This window comes from Atractosteus spatula, chromosome 10, assembly GCF_055471065.1.
Source record: "Atractosteus spatula isolate fAtrSpa1 chromosome 10, fAtrSpa1.hap1, whole genome shotgun sequence".
Taxonomy (NCBI): Eukaryota; Metazoa; Chordata; class Actinopteri; order Semionotiformes; family Lepisosteidae; genus Atractosteus; species Atractosteus spatula.
Genome location: NC_142715.1, coordinates 10,810,570 through 10,825,237, shown reverse-complemented (window position 1 = coordinate 10,825,237; position 14,668 = coordinate 10,810,570). Strand labels below are relative to the sequence as shown.

The window sequence follows — 14,668 nt, the reverse complement described above, 5'->3', positions numbered from 1 at the left end:
TGGAGATGCCGGGGATTGAACCCGGGACCTCACACATGCGAAGCATGCGCTCTACCACTGAGCTACATCCCCTAGCCTACTGATGGTGGAACTGACGTAAAGATGTTCATATGTTTACTGAACACAATCCACCCTTCACGAAGAATGCCTGCAGTTTCCCACTTTCGCGTTTCTTCTACTACAAAGTAAATTAATGGGAATGAAGAAATAAGGAAGGGAAAATAATCGCATCGAAGCTTCCAGAGACTGGGCAAAATGAATAATTTATTTTTATATCCAGTCACATGGGCGACGGTGGTTGATTCTTCAACGGGGGGGGGGGGGGGTGCGTTTTTCTACCTCCTTACTCGATTGTCTTTCAATTATGTTTTCCTTGAAACCTTTTTGCATCTTTTAAGTGCTTGCGATTAAATTACGCATAGAAAAACACCAGTACAGTTGATGTTCATGGACCGATGCACACAACTCCAGTGATAAAGCCCTGTCTGTAAATATTGTAGAAGAACGTTAAAGGGCGAAACAACGCTCCAACCACGTGAATGGTAACAAGAAGGATCGTGTTCTTATTTAATATGTGCTTTTGAATTGCCTTGTCAATACACACAGGCTTTAGAGATGGACAAATAATTTACAGTGGTGTTTGTAAACAAAGATGGACCATGTTTTTTCTATACCAGGAAGAAAGGAGCAGACTCTTAAACTTTAAGAGGCAGAAACAACACCTCATCACAGCTAACACTAATTAAAACGACATCACAACAGAAGAGTGAAGCCTTGAGTGAATCAAATCAGTTTTTGTTGGTCGTCTGTGTCTTCATAACTTTGTAGGTGAGAGAGAGGATTGCGAAAATGTGCAGGTGCTTCTCAGAAGTGCGTTGGTGGTATAGGTTCCTTCAAATAACTGAGGCAGTGCATCCCAAATCTTTTCAAGATGATCTGTGATCCGGTAAAACATCTCCTGAAACAAACATTCGAGGTAGGAAGCATGCTCTTAAACACCAAAACACTCAAAAAGGAAGAAGCAGATCTCTGTACACAAGACGGCAGTGCGATATTAGAATTTCTGAGTTCTTGATGGATTCAGGCTCCTTCTCAGAGGTCCTTGCTCGCCAAATAACTTTGCATCTGAGGAAGAGCACCACGGAAAAAAACCCAACTCAACAAGCGAGCGCGTTGGTTGCTCTTGCTCTTAATGCAAGGAGCTGTTTTTTTTTTTTCCTCGCAATAATCATTATTAACCAGAAACAGCAGCACAGGTAGGTCGCATTTGTGATTATGTCACTTCTCTGCTTCAGCAAGGTCAATAAAAGACTCTGAAAGTAGTAAAGCAAAACTGAACTCAAAATCATATTAGGAATTCTGAGCGATATCTCCATACAGGTAATCCAATAAGAACGTTGAAATATTTGAATATCATCTCTCTGTATATTGCGCTGCTTTTTACCCAGAGTAAAACTATTGGATTGAAGGAATGCTAACCGCTGGGTTAAAATGTATAGTTGTTATTTGGAGAAATCTATAAACTCGTGATCTTTTATGTTTTAAAAGACAGCACAGGAAAAAACGACAGTGCTTATTATTTTCCGGAGATGGAGCACTGATGACCTATCCGAGCTGATTGATAAAGCCCACCCAGTGGATACACTAGCAGAACGTCAAAGAACATTCACCTTTGTATCCAAAGAAACCACAGGAACAACATCAGGAAGCACAATCAATTCCCCTTTTAAATCTTTCCTGTAAGTTATGCTATGTGAATTCATGAAGTTAATCCTCTGATCTCTTTTGATCATGAACAAAGTATTTCTGATGGAGCGCTTTGTTCAAAGGTTTAATAAGCTTTTCCCCTGCCAACGATTCGGCGTTAAGAATTAAAAGTTTCACAGACAAAAGCAGCTCACCACCACAGCCAATATTAAATGTGCTTGCCGGAACACTATCATGTGCACTGCCTCAAAAGTGATCTCGGCAGACGTTGTTCCCTACATAAAGCTGAACATGCCAAAGAGAATTTCTGTTGAGAAAACAAAATATTTCTTCTGCCTTGATGTTAAGCTGACAGCCTGTCTTTTAGAAAGTCTATCTCTAAGCACCTCCCGCAGCCTAACAAAAAGCGCTTTTACTGATCGTATTGCAGGTCTTAAAACACTAACATTTGGCAGCGGTGGGATTCAAACCCACACCCCAAGAGAGACTGGAGCCTAAAATCCAGCACCTTAGACCACTCGGCCACACTACCTTCCGCCATACACATCTTCCTCACATTGCTGGCTTGGACTGGGGGGCTTCAGCTCTTGTCGTCCGATCTAATGATATCATGACATGTGGAAGTGACTGCACCTTCATCTTCCGAGATGCTTTCAATAGCACAAACGCTACTTTAACCGGCACAAACTTAGCAATAACAAAGGAGGTGGGATTCATCCTTTGTGCTGTTTGTAGGGGCGCAACTCTACGGTGATGCAAGAGCAAAAATCAAAATCCTTTGCTACTACTGTTGCTTTTTTCATAGTTTCTTCAAATCCTTCATTTGAACGTCGATTTTGAAGGATATTGATGATAATACCACATAAATTGTGGTTTTCTTGTGATCGCCAATTTTATTCAAATACCAGCCTTTTTTACAGTTCCTTCTGTGTTTCACAAGGTGTAATAGCCCCCCTCGCATCCTCAGCTAACATATTTTAAAATTACAATAGATTATACAGCATGCATGTTTACATTTATATTAAAATTAAAGTAAATAAACCAGAATACATACAGTGCTATCCCAATAATTCTTGTCAGGTTCTCCAACAAATCTGCTGAGGGTGCAACAGGAGTATAAATGAATTTTCCCGCCAGCCATTCAAAGACCAAATTCCATGAGTGAACATTATTTTCTCAGACGTTGCCGGCATTGGACTTTGCCGGTGGTATTGAATTATGTCCACAACTGTTGTAGTAGTTCCTTCTTGAAGTTCGACACGTGCAAAGCACTCGTAATAACATAGGTGTTAAAGTTTCGCTGAGTCTAATCGACGTATTTGAAGCCGTTTTGTTATTCTGCTGTAAAAGCCGAAACCCGAAACAATAGTAGTGTTAAGAGGAAATGCCTCCTAACAGCTGACAAGCGCTCCTAGTTAGTGTCATGGTGTGTATCCCTGCCTATCATTGGGAGACGGGTAGCTTTTTTACACTCAAGATTCCAATCTTCAATGCTTTGTGTGAGAGCTTACATAACTTTCCTTTTCTCACATTTTCTGACGACTATTCCAAAGGGGCACCCTGTCAATTCCGAATACTTTTCAAAAATCTGCCTGCATGTTTGATTATTGTAATTTCATTTCGAAAAAGTTCAATATTGATCATAACTAAAGAAAATAATGATCACGAACAAAAAAGGGATAAAAATGCGAGTCGATCTTGAATCACAGCTGGGTGACACGGGCTTCTGTTCTGATATGGTTGTACGAGAAACAGGAGGAATCGCCAATCTCCTATAGAACATGAGTTGAATCAGGAGTGAGACATTTCGTATACTCGTGCATATGTCAACGCCTGACCTACATCGTAAAACTAACATTAAGTTGTCAGAGATATTCATTTATATACAAACAAGAGACAGACCAAGTAATAATTCTACATTAGTTCAGGTGGGTACACCTGAACTAACTAACAAACCTATTAATAATTCTACATTAACGTGTCCTACACTGATCAGACTAATTGACATGGTCTGATTCAGAGCCTGTGCAGTTCGTGCTAATTACAACAACGACAGTTCTGAACCCTCATCACCGAACTGAGCACAAGTTCAGCTGTTCTCCAGTTTTGTTACACATGGTTTTTCATTGCAAATGAGTTCAGAGCTGGAGCTGATCTCCAGACAATACAGTGTTTTGGGTAATTTGTCAAAATTCGCATGAGGCTGCAGACAACTTACCCAAGGTGTTTTCTATAGCTTTCAGGTGCAGTTCATTTATATTAAAGAATGTAAGTGGTATAAACGCAAGGAGTCAGATGGCAGTCGAACCTATAATTTTCTGATGCGAGGCCTGACGCGTTATTCATTACGCCGCTGACCCTGCTATTGTAGTGCTAAAAAAAACACGTTTTCTACATTTATGTCTGTTTAAAAATCACTCTCTAAAAAAGACAAAGGGTTTGTGTGTCGCGCTAAAATTCCGCTTCATTTTGAATGCAAATAAAAACCGTTTTATTCCAAGAAATCATAAATTTGTCACATCCTTCATACTATACTTCTCTCTTGTATTAGTAAAGCATTTTTATTTAAACTGAACAATATATGAAAGGTTTCATCTATACACTTACACATAATAAGTATACGAATAAATACTCGGAAGAAGCCGCAGCTCAGGTATTAGAGAGATTTAAAATCGGATCAGATGGTTTAGAGTCCAGACTGCAAACCAACAGCTGACACTGGTCTTTTACAGAACCGTTTTGATTTCCTCTACTTTGTCCCCGTGACGTCATTGTCCTGCTCGCAGCCGAGCCCAACACACGTCTGGTTCTTGTCGCTAGGCGCACACCCTGCGGTCCATGCGGGTCCTAATACCCCAGTACAATAACGGGGACACTAAACTGTAAACAGGTGCCGTCCTTCGGCTGAGACGTAAAACCGAGGTCCTGACTCTCTGTGATCATTCAAGAGAATGGTGGTGGTGGAGGGGAGTCCCCATTACCTGTAAAGCGCATTGAGTGGAGTATCCAGAACAGCGCTATATAAGTGTAAACAATGATGATGATGATGATGATTAATATTATTATTATGATGATGTAAAATGCAATAAAAAATGAAAAAAATATCAAACTTTGATTCAAAATAGATGAATGTAAAAACTGATAAAGCTAATGCTTTTTTCAGGGCTATATCTACTTTTTTTTTAAAAAGCGAAGTCTGTCGCGATTGTGAAAGTTAGAGAAGGTGTACCAGCGGGTGCCTTCATATCGCGAGCGTCAGTCTCGCCCGTAGCTGCGAGAAGGTTAAAAGCGCACAATTGAGCTGTCTTTCGTCAAAGTAATTGCCGGAGCAGTAAGACGCAAAGCACCATCCAGCAGCTGTAGACGATGTTCGGGGAAGAGCTAATTCTGTTTTTAGCACAGGGAGTGAGAATGAGCTCAGTCCGGCTCCCAGCAGAATCCATCCTGATTTGGTTACAGTGCGTCTGAGGCTCTTTGGATCGTAACGTAAAAAAAAAACAATTGCTCACATCGTGTGACTTCCACGACAGGAAGGAAAAGTATCACTTAAAAAAATCAGAACTGAAGATTTGGATCCTGGGCCTCAATTTGATCAAATTATTAAAATAATAATTATCAAAATATCAGACTGTGTTTCTGCAACATTTCGTGCACAGTACGCCATTTTAATCTAAAACAGTCACAACGAGGGCTTTACACGCAGTGTGGGGTATTTTTCCCTTTTATATTTTTGCCACTTTATATCGAACCTGTTATACTCCCAGAAGTGCACAGTAGCTTACACTTAATAAAAATGTACAATTCACCGCTGGTATAAACAGATGTGTGCCGTGTTTGCCGTTGTTAGCATTTGTTTAAAAAATAAGTTCACAATACGATAAAAACACAGAAAGCACAAACTTTATAATACAACGATACAAAATCAATACCAAATCATTATGCCAATTAAGTACCTATCCTTTGAAAACAGAGAACACCTTTATATCTACAAAAAAAAACTTGACATTGGTATGCATTTTTGGATTACAAAGCAGACAGTGTAGTCCCTTAATTCAAAGATCAGATCTTGGCCAAAACAAGACAATCAGACGTGGGCTGAATTCGGAACAGGAACCTCTACTTCGTCGTTTATTCAGCTTTTGATCAATATCTGATTGAAACAGATTCGCTTTTTTAACTCTTTGATTAAAGTACACAAAAAGCACCTTCCTTCGAGCCAGAATCGAACCAGCGACCTAAGGATTCCCCGCTGATTTCTCTACAGTCCTCTGCGCTACCAACTGAGCTATCGAAAGAATGTCAAAAAATACTTTCTGGCATATACTGCCCAATGTAGTGAAATGTTCCGGGTGATTTAAATCCCACTTCAACATCAAGTTTCCAACTCGTTTCCTTAGTCTTGTTTACCTTGAATTTAAGCCACAAACCAGGATTCTACTGTATAAACTTCCAGGGATATTACAAAATGTTTGATGGGGCATCAATCATTCCAGGCGGAAATTGACTCCTTTTTTATTCTCGAGGGATCATATTAAACATTTCATTAGTATCGAGAGGAGGATCACCATGAGACACAAAACAAACAGTTTCTTTCTGTCTATTAGAAAGTAGCGTTTGTGCTACATTAATAATATTTTCGTGGAAATAAAGAAGTTGTAAATTTTAAAATTTATATTTGAATCGAAATGTGGTTTTGAGTTAAATATTAGCGTGTTCATGTAATTAGTTTGTGTTTGTCATTACTATATATATATATTGCCATGTTACTAGAATTTGTAACTGAAGTTTACTAGTTGTGTTGTTTTATGATGATTAGACATTTGTTGATTACAATATTGTATATAATCTATAATTTGAACTACATATTTTTCAGGTGTGAATAATTGTATATTTTAAGAATACATTTCTAAAATAAATCATTGGCTTTATTTACTAGTTTCTACACCTATAAAAATCTTTCTTTGATGTATAATAGACCTTTAACTATATATTTATTAAAGTCTTCTAAATTTATCCGTATAATAGAACTCCAACCATTTATGTATAATAAACATATAATCATAGATGTCTAATTGACGTATAACGATATACGTATATTAGAATTTCATTCTAGACCAGTTACGGAGCACATTTACACGTCTAAGGTATGCGTTTAATAGTCGTATATTCTACATCTTTTGCCCACTGGGATGTGCCGATTTTAACTTAGCAAACCAAGATACACATTTTCTAATGAAGCCTTAATTAAAAGACAGTTTGTTTCTCGAAAGCGTGTTATGTAAAAAAAGAGAAAAACGAAAATATATGGATGACAATCTTTCAAAGCTGAAGATTTTACTTTTGAAAAATTGACATTTTATGTATGCAGATGCATTCGCTGGTTTTAGAACTTTGCTGAACTTCCTGAATCATTTTCAGTATTATAAAGTGGGTGTAGATTTTTCTTTCAGGTTAGGACGCGAGTGTGTACATGTGTTTGATTTTCGTTTCACTGATTCTAATTGAGGATTTGGGAATTAACGACGAAAGAATCAGTTGCCTCGGAAAGCAGAAGGTTTGGTTCTCAACGATATTGAAGACACGCCCATGTAGAGCAGCGTGTGATGTTTTGTACTATAAAAGACCAAGTGCTCAAAGTGACGTCTGCGTTTACCGTTTAGACTTTTCATCTCGGGCGCACTTTTAGAAAGCAAAGATAGAGCATATGTGTTGAATCGCCAGATAACAGCTGTCAGCAGAGTGGCGCAACGGAAGCGTGCTGGGCCCATAACCCAGAGGTCGATGGATCGAAACCATCCTCTGCTATGTGCACTTTATGCACGATTGATAAGCACACTATCAGTTTAATGAAGTGCATTAAAACTGATTTTTTCTCTCGTGTGTTTGCAAGCTTTACACTTAAGGTACTCTTTCATCTTTACCAATAGCAGATGCCCAAGTGTATCTTTGGTTGTTCTGCGATCCTTCATAGTTTCCTCAATTCCTTCAAATGAACATCCATATCAAAGCAATTATGTATATATATATATTACAATTAAGGTACATATTAAAAATATCAACGCACATTTGTATAATGCTCATTTAATAATGATTGTCAAGGATTGTCAAGTTCTCCAACACATCTGTGTTCTAATTTTAAAATATTTTTGCTAAGGATACAACGGGTGTATAAATGAATTCTCCCAACAGCCAGTTAAAGAAAAATTCCACACGTGAAGATGGTTTTCTTGGACATTGACTTAGGTACTTAATTGTTTACTTGTTGTAGTTGCACACGAGTAAAACACGAAGATTTCCTGCAACATTCAAGAGGGTTTGCGAAGAAATCCGTTCAATTTTAAGCGGAGATTATGTTTACATCATCACAATCTGAAGCGCATCCCTGAGTGCGTTTGACCCACCAGCCCTTCGTTTAACAGCTGCACAAGGACACATTCCCGTTGCTTTTCACAAATCACTGGCATTTTTTTGCAGCATTTCTTCTGTCCTGAGAAGCAAGATTTGTATTTTCTCTTTCAGAAGTTGTATGAATTTCTTGAAGTTCAGAAACAACTTGTTCCAGAAAAGAAATGAACACCTGCTTCAAAGTAAATCAAGACGTATGTGTCTCTTGCTGTATGTGCTCTTATCTGTCCATCTCTCTCTCCTCTTCTCTCACTCTGGCAGTCTGTGCAGAGTATCTGAAGGAGATGTAACACCACTTGGAAAAGAAGAAAAATTCTCAGGAAAAATTCTCAGGAAAATTCTCAGGCAGAATAAAAAATCATTATTCTCTTCTCAGTCAGATTCACAGCTCAGACTCACACTCAGACAGGATCTCAACTCCGTACTGCTCTCTATCCTCACAATCCAGAACCAGAAGATATTCAGACAATCAGTGCTGCTACATGAACAATATCAGACAGAACAGCCTGGACTCATGTCACATTTGCCCCTTTTATCCTTCCTCCCAGCCCTCTTAGAGACATAAAAGAGCTCCTGGTTCTCCTCTCTGTGAACTGGGCTCAGGGGTCACTGATCTGGCAGTTGTGGGCTCTGATCCAGGTCAAAAGCAAGAAGGTTTTATTAACGCTTTCCAGGACTTCCAGCCCTTCAGTATTACTTTCTTTACTGTATGTCAGCCTCCCAAAATGTTTATAAATGTTTTATAACACATATGAGTGTGGAATTATCTTATTATTTATATATAGTATTTATGTAATAAACACCAATAGTGACACTATGATCAGTATATTGATTATTTGTAGCCGATGGTCCGATAGTCGTGTCTACAATAGTGACCATTTGACCAGTCTGTAGCTCTGAGCAGTGGGACTCAGATCACACAGAAGACCTGTCTGTGTGTGATTCCATACCAGCCCTGGGATTCAGCTACTCTCACAAATGTCTCATAGACCGTCTTATAAATTTACAATTTGATGAAGTCATGTAACAGTTTTACAGATAATTTAAATAATCAGACAGCAGTTTTGCCAGTGGATACATCTCCACATGGGGGAAAGAAACTGAAATATATGTGCTCACTGTAAAGTAGGAAGAGGTGGTCAGACAAGCAATACAACTTTGCAGGTAATGTGAAGTGACATTGTTTTATGTCAATCAGCTCACAGATTTCACTTCATGTGCCTTAAGCTGTGCAATTTGTATGGTTGTTGAATGAGATTGATTTCTTCACAAGCCCAGTCAATTGCCAGTGGAGAGCTTGCCGACGCACACCTTCATGAAGACTCTCTTTAAGATTTCATTGTCACGTCGCCTTCGTTGCATACAATAGTAGCTCCGACACTAAGAGAAAGGATGAGAAATGGCGTTTATCAAGCGATTGCAGTGTTTGTTTGACTGAGGATCCTTGTGTGCTGAACTGGCCTCTGAAGAAAGTGTAGTGCAGTAAAACAGAAGGTTTGTGTCACTCAAGATTGTTACAGAACAATACAATTACAATACTTTTATGAGAGTAAATATTACTGGTGCATCACAGTTCTTATAATGGTGAAAACAGGAGCACTTCCTCTACATTTTTGACTGAAGTATTTAAACGGAAAGAAATACTATTACTATGCAATTCATAAATGCAATTGAGCTCCTCTAAATGTTCTAGTCTGATGAAACAATGTATAGAATTAGGTGACAATATCGGAATTCATTCAAATGCACAAGATTAATTTTCAGCAACAAAAAAAGTGCTTGGAAATATTTTACAAGAATGAAACCTTACATTCACCTAAATAAACATTCACCCTCTACATTAGCAGAGAACAGTAGGACAGAAGGTTAGTGTCACTGGACACTGCGTCAGAAAGGCCGATCTCTTCTCCCTCATTATGCAGGCTTACCCACTCATGATGAACTGTCCTCCAGCGATACTCAGCTGCCATCATCAACTCAGACATGACGTTCATGTACATATCATACCTTAATATAGCACTGCGTTACAATAATTTGATCAAAACAACTAGTGAAAAAAAAAATCAAATATTTCTTTCCTTCTTTTAGTAGATAAAGACTTTGTCCAAAAAAGAAGCATTTATACCTTTACTCTCCTACCAGCCCTTACAAGTCACCCAGTTTTTAATTTAGAGCTGGATTAAAGCTCTAGTCTCTTTGGGGGTGTGAGTTGGAATCCCACTGCTGCCAAATATCTCCAACTATCTTAGTGTTAAGAAGCAAAAAACACACATTTGCTGCAGAAGTAACAGGAGAATTTGTGCCATTCAGCCTTATAGCGTGATGTCATTTTCTCATGCTCATTTTTAGATGCTTGTGATCGAATCTATGATTATTATGAGTGTGCCCTCCATAAAGGTAGCACAGATATAACGTGCCAAGTTTTCAGAGAATCGTATTAAATACAGGTCAGAAGAAGGTGACAAAGTGTCTGCTAGACAGTTCAGCAATTTCAACGGTGTTCTCTGTTGTTTAGGTCCAGAATGACACCCGTTACAACCAGGAAACACACAGTGTCAGGCATCAAAAAGACTTCCCAAAACCCTGATCCTCTCCTTGATCCGGTAATGGCATCCAGACATTTCCTGCAACAAAGCCAGGATACAGTCTTCAACAACACGAGTGAAAGGCTAATTCCCAACCTTTGCAATCCTTTACAAAGAAGGACCGCATGTGCTCAGTGTTAAATGCACTGTTCATTATTATTAATAATAATCATCTTTACATTATATAGGGGCTTTAAAGGTGGCATTTCAAAGTGCTTTACAGAATGAAACCAATAAAGTTAAAAAATACACAAGATAAGCAGGATGAGAATACACAGTTAGAGGAGACAATAGATGGTGGTATTAAATAGAGTAGGAACAGAGGGGTAAAGAATAGTTCATTAAAGGCTCTTCTAAAGAAGAGGGTTTTGAGTCTGGATTTGAAGGAGTTTAGAGAAGGTGACTCTCTGATATCCTTGGGGATAAAGATCCAGAGCTTTGGGGCAAAACAGGAGAAGGCCCTGTCACCCATAGAGTGTAGATGGACTGGGGGACAGATAGGAGACCAGAATTAGAAGAGCAAAGGTTGTGAGGTGGGGAGTAGGGCGATAACCCAGACAGGTACTGAGGTGCCAACCCATGGAGAGCCTTATAGGTGAGCATGAGGATTTTGAAGTTGACAGGAAGCCAGTGCAAGGAGTCCAGGACAGGAGTAATGTGATCACAGTCCAGTGCTAATTTCTTTCTTGTGGCTGCTGGTTCATTTTCAACTGTGGACTCTTAAGAAGTCCTTTATTTGACTTGATCAACACCAATCCCTAGAGGATTTCGAAAGGTTGAATCAAAATGATACATGACTCTGGTGGGACTCGAACCCACAACCTTTTAATGACTTCATTCTATCAAGCCCTAAAAGTCCAATGCACTCTCATGGTTTTTAGTGAGGCATCTTAACCAGCTAAGCCTCGGAGCCAAACCTGCTAAATGTTATCCACAGCTTCAAACACCTGTTAGAAACGGGCAACTGCAGTGTTACGCCTGCTGGCTCAACAGATAATCCTTTTCAAAGTTTAAGGAGAGGATTTCTTTGTTAATTCAATTAAACGTTTCAGAAATGCTGAACGATTGATGTGTTTCGCGCGCAGCGCTGGCTCTCCTTTGCTTACAAATATTTTTTTTTTACACCAATTTACTCAACTACGATTTTTGCTGAGCATTTTGTTTGATTGCTTCCTATTGTATACTGCACTGATTTCTGTATTGTTCAATTTCCCTGTTGATTTTAATTTCTTGTTTTCTAAGACAATCAGACCAGCTGTTCTGACCTTACCTTGCACTGGAGCCACTCTTTTCTTTCCAAAGGCGTGGAGAGAGATGCTACTGCAGGTAACACCCCATGAGAAACATCATGAGCATCTGTAAAAGCTCTCTACCTGCCCGCTCCCCACACCGACGTGTGTGAGCGGGGATTTAAAGGGACATTCTGAAGTGTAGAAACATTTTATCGTTACGTACTTTTCTGTGCAGTTAGTTCTCCTTCAACTCCGCCCAACAACAGAGGTCGTTTTTAATACAGGAGTAAAGGCACACTGCACATCTGCAAAACATCACGTACAGGTTTAGGGAGAGCGACATCAGTGATTGGAAGGTAGGAAGTTTCGGGTCACTTTTTTATTATAGATTCAAGCAGCCCTGAATACCTTTTCAAGAAACATTTCAGAATCCCAGTCACATCCAGTATGATTTCTACACAGGTCTACAGTATACAATCAGAATACTGTTTGTGCGTTATATAAAACACACCGCCCAAAGCATTTCTAAAACAGGAGTTACACGTTTCTGAATGCACTCTCCTTTATAAATCAAATAAAAGGTCTGAAGCCTGCTCCAAAAAAGAACTATATTCAGAGCTGACAAAGAAGTGATAGGAAACATCTCGGAAAACGAAGGTGCAGTCATTTCCACGCGTCTCACAAGAGCTGAACCCACCCGGCGCTCTCTGAAAAAGTAAGGTGTTGGGAGCGTGGCTGGGTGGTCTAAGGTGCTAGTTTTGTGCTCCAATTTCTTTGCTGGGTTACGTTTGAATCTCGCCTCTGCTAAGTATTTGTGGGTTAAGACCTTCCTTCTATTGCGAGTTCAATGGGTAAAAGCTTTGCTTGACAGTCTGTCGAGAGACTGAACTAGGTGTTTCAAGATAGTCTTTGTCAGCTTAACATCAAGGCATAAAAAAGCCTAATTGTGTCTTCCCAACAGCAAAGCTCTTTGGTCCCTTCAGCGTTATGCAGGGAGCAACATCTGCCGTGATCACTTTTGAGTCAGTGTGAATCGTAGTGTGCCGCAGTTGTTTTTAAAATTGGTTTTGTAGGCATGGTGCATTTGTCTGTGAAACTTGAATGCTGTGCTTTTTCACGCCTAATCATCGGCAGCAGCAAAGCTTATTCAATCTTTACGCACAGTGCTCCATCAGAAATACTTTGTCCAAGTTTTGAAGAGATTGTGGGATTCTCTGCACGCGTTCACATCGCGTACCTCAGACAACACCACCATTCGATGAGAAATTGATTCTGCTTCTTGCAGTTGGTCCTGTGGTTGTGATAGTTACAAAGTTGCACTTTCCTCCACGTTCTGCTATAGTATTCACTGGGTAAGCTTCATAATTTGGCTCAGAAAGGTCAACTGTGCTTCGGAAAAAATCAGCAATCAGTCTTTATTTTGTCGGTAAGTATGGCTGTCTTTTAAAGCACATGAAAATCACGAGTTTGTGGATTTCTCCAAATAGCAACGAATTCAGTTGTGCAGTGCTTTACTGCTTTCAGAGGGTCTTTTATCGCCGCTGCTGTAGTAGAGAAGTGACATAATCACAAACGCAACCATTTGTGCTGGCTGTTTCACTAAGTATTAAGCTTTTTTAACTATCACATGATTTTAACTAATTTAACATAATCTCCAGGAGAGCACCTCGCACTGCTCACTGAGCTGATGTATGTGCCCATTTCTCAAAAAATTAAATATCATCTGAACTGATTTTTTTCTACTTTAAATGCTTTCCTACTGTACTCTTTTAATATTTCAGTTAAATCTTTTATTTTGAAGTACTTTCCATTGATATTAATCCTAGTCCCGATGAATGAATCTGGGACATGGTGCGTCTTGAATAATGTTCTTATAGGTTTCAGTTTGGAAAAGTGCGCTCTTCAGAAGCTACCGAAACCTCTAATGGTCGCACAAAGCTTAATGAAATAGCAACGTTTGGGGTTGAAAAAGAATATAACTTGCTATGAATACGAACACTGTTACAGGAGGCGTGTAAGGACTATTTTAGCTCAGATCATCAATTTATCTTACATTTCTACTCCATTAATATCGCTATTGAGTGCTAAAGGTAGGTCCTGGCAATACTTCTTGCGATCTTCTTTAGAAAACTTAAAAAAATATATTTCCAGTACTAAACAAAAAGTAAAAAATACCGATTACGTGCAACTGATAAAATCTCTCTTCCAGGGACGTTGTAGCTACATGCAAATTACAATGGAAAACTTTTATCAGCTTTAAAAGTTTCTTTTGCATTTATAAGACGATCAGCATGACACTCAAAACATACCTGTATTCAGTAAGCGCTGAGTCTGCTGGCTGAGCAAGTTGCCTCCTCACACACAATAGCAGCCCCGACGCTAAGATAAATGAAGCTTTTATTGCTTTTATTGGGCACTTTTCATATCCGATGAGCTTGACATCTCCCAAAGGCGATGGAGTTTTTTTGCGACACTGCTTTTCCCTTTTTTCTTCTTTCTGTACTCTGATGGAAAAAAAAAAACTAGAAATCATGTTAGGGAAAAATGTATTTTTTTTCGTGGAGAAAACGTGCACCAGGAAATGTTTTGTTTTGAAGAAGTGATTTAACATGATACATGACCTAATTTACTGGAGTAAATGCTCACACTGCAAGGTCTGCTTTACTACAAGAGAGAAGTAGAGTGAAATATGTCATAATTTCACTGCGTTGTTGAAGAAAACCTTTTTCTTTGAATTCT

General features: G+C 39.1%; 1 non-coding gene across 1 annotated transcript; it reads right to left on the bottom strand.

Moving 5' to 3' along the window:
- Window positions 1-72, bottom strand: trnaa-cgc (transfer RNA alanine (anticodon CGC)). Its single transcript has one exon. It is a non-coding gene; the product is annotated as a tRNA-Ala (tRNA).
- Window positions 73-14,668: the final 14,596 nt, after the last annotated feature.